We start from the raw sequence: 3,267 nt of genomic DNA on the forward strand, positions 1-3,267 counted from the left end.
ATCGGCCTTCGAACTGAAGGGTCCCGGGTTTGATTCCAGTTAAGGGCACATGCCCAGGTTTCAGGCTCAATCCCCCTGGGGGGTGTGCAAGAAGCAGTCGATTGGTGATTCTCTCTTATCATTGATGTTTCTATCTCTTTCTCCCTCTTCCTTCCTCTCTGAAATCAATAAAAATATATTTAAAAAGAAAAAGAAAATAATTATTAAAAAACAAAAACAAAAAACAAACAAACACAGCTTGGACCGTATCCTCCAAACCTGTCACTCTCCTGATAGCACCCACTCCATAGCTCCAGGCCCTTGTTCCTATGGCCCCGTTAGCTTCTGCTCCCCACCTCCTGATAACCTCCCACTGGCCTCCGCCCTCCGGCTCTCCTCATACCACTCATGCCAGTCTGGTGCCCACCCCCCCTCACTGACCGGTGCTTGTCAGAGTAATGTTAGCCCAGTGCCCACCCTCTGCTCCCCACCTCCTGATAACCTCCCACTGGCCCTGCCCTCCGGCTCTCCTCATACCACTCGTGCCAGTCTGGTGCCCACCCCCCCTCACTGGCCGGTGCTTGTCAGAGTAATGTTAGCCCAGTGCCCACCCTGCCCCCACTGAGTGTACATTGGGTGTCCACTCAGACCTGCATTAGGGAACTCTTGGTGGGAGGATGGGGAAAGGGTGCTTGGCAATGGTGAACACTGAGAAGTGGGTGCTGGGGTGCTACTTGTATCAGGGTAGTCGGAGAAGGTGGCACTTCGGCCAAGTACTCCATGACAGGAAGGTGGGCGGAGCGCGGCCCAGTGGAGAGAACAGCGAGTGCAAAGGCCCTGAGGTGGGAATGAGCTGTCCTTCATGTGACTAGAGCGCTGTGACCAGGACGTGAGGGAGAGGCCAAATCTAATCAGGGGTCACTGAGGTATCTCTAAGATCCTCCAGGGCAGATTACCAACCACAACACCACTGACGGTAGAACCGAAGCAGCCGGAACAGAGTTGGTGGAACCCACTCAAGGCATGAAGACAGGAGGGGGGTCGGGAGGCTGCACATTCAAACCAGAGGGAAGTGGGGTCCTGAAGGGCACCTCTTCGCTCCACCCCACCCCAAATGAGCAACCGCCTTTGTGCGCTGGATTCCAGATGCCAGGGAAACACAACAGGGAACCTGACCAAGACGTTCTTATCCCAGTGGCGATCTCTCTGGTGGGGAGACAGACCAAAAGCAAGATGTGTGGCTTGTCGGGTCATGATAAGGGTGACAGAGGAAAATGCCGCAGGAAGGGAGTCAGATGGGGGTGGAGGGTGCATTTTACATACAGAAACTTGAATACAACGGGAAAGGAGCACAGGGTGCGGGGGGCGGATCTGGAGAGGGAAGAGCCTTCTAGGCAAATGGAACAGCACGTGCCAAGGCCCTGAGGTCAGAGTGTGGCCCTGTTCCAGGAGGGTAGAAAGGCCAGAGAAGAGCAAGGGAGAGGGGAGAAGTGGGCAGGGCACAGAGGTGCCGAAGGAGAAACTCAGCCACGGGTTTGACGTGGCTGTTGGGATGCCAGGCAGGACTGGAGGGGGAGGGAGGCTCTGAGCCCAACCCTGACCCACCCTCACAGAAAAGCAGCAGAGCAGGGACCCCTGGGCAAACGGAGGGAGAACGGCGTATGCAGAATCCGGGAGATGACGGAGCGACAGCCAAGAATCCACAAGTTTCACTGCACACGTTGCACAAAGTCTGATTTGTTTCAGTCATGTGCACAAGCTTTTGCATACTTTTTAATTAAAAAAAATATATAAAATGTTAACACTTTAAGACTTTATAAAATAGTATCACTAGCATCCCATTTTTCTGTGTCTTGTTTTTTGTTCATTCTCACCTGAGGATATTTTTCCATTCATTTTTAGAGAGAGTGGGAGGGAGGGGGAGAGACACAGAGAGAGAAACACTGATGTGAGAGAGAGACATCAGTTGGTTGCCTCCTGCATTTGCCCCGATCAGGGCCGCCAGGGATCAAGCCTGCAACCAAGGTAAGTGCCCTTGACTGGGATCGAACTTGGGACCCTTCAGTCTCGGGCTGACGCTCTCCACTGAGCCGAACTGGCAGGGCCATCCCATCTTTCTGAAGACAAATGTAGGCATAGAAAAATGAATGAATAGTGACTCTCCAGGCAGAGAGATTACTGGAGAGTGTCACTGTTTCTTTGTGCTTTTTAGTATTATCCAATTTTTCTATAAAGACCACGTCTTACAATAAGATAAAAAATATATACATTTTAAAAAATATTTCTTAAAATGTATTTCTATTGATATCAGAGAGGAAGGAGAGAGGGATAGAAACATCAATGATGAGAGAATCACTGGTTGGCTGCCTCATGCACGCCTCCTACTGGGGATTGAGCCCGCAACCCAGGCATGTGCCCTTGACCGGAATCGAACCCTAGACCCTTCAGTCTGCAGGCCATTGCTCTATCCACTGAGCCAAACCAGTTAAGGCTAAAAAATATAAATTTGCGTGGTGTTAAAAAAAAAAATACAGAAAGCATAGATTACTCCTAAAACACTCCTGTACCAACCATGTGAAGAAGCAAATGTTAACATTTGGTCCTAATTGGTTCTGATCATTTCTTTTTTCCTTTTTGTGAAAACAAGCAAACAAACCAAAAACCACACAAAGAAACAGTAGGGATGGAGTTGAAGCCCTGCCCAACCTCTTTGTCCCCCCACCCGATTCCACTCCCCTGCCTGTCTCCCCAGAAAACAGCCCCTGCCCGGAACTGGGAGTGAGGTCCATTTCCTTCGTTTCCATTTGACCACAGATTTGTTAAGAGGAAATCTGTGTTTGTTCTGCAGGCAAAATAATTAACAGGGCTTTTAAAACAACACTCCATACAGTACATCCTAAATAATAAAGAGCTAATAAGCAAATGGTCATCATGCTCTCATGCCATCACACCATAAAGGCTCAGACACTCAACACTGGGGAGAGAGGAATGGGGACCAGCCAGGCTGCGGCCCAGGAGAGGGGCAAGCTGCCTGCCCCATGGTCCTGGGCGCCTGCGGCTGTGGCCTGGGCAAAGCCACCTGCCCACAGTCCCCTGCAGCTGCAGCCGGCCCAGGTCCTAGGTGCCTGTGGCCGGCCAGAGGGAGGGAAGCCCAGGTCCCGGGTGCCTGCAACCGGCTGGAGGAGGGAATCCTGGGTCTCAGGTGCAGGGCGAGGCAAAGGCGGTTAGGGGCGATCAGGCCAGCAGGGGAGCAGTTAGGGGCAATCAAGCAGGCAGGCAGAGGTGGTT

This window comes from Myotis brandtii, unplaced genomic scaffold (genome assembly GCF_000412655.1).
Source record: "Myotis brandtii unplaced genomic scaffold, ASM41265v1 scaffold1496, whole genome shotgun sequence".
NCBI classification, from domain to species: Eukaryota; Metazoa; Chordata; class Mammalia; order Chiroptera; family Vespertilionidae; genus Myotis; species Myotis brandtii.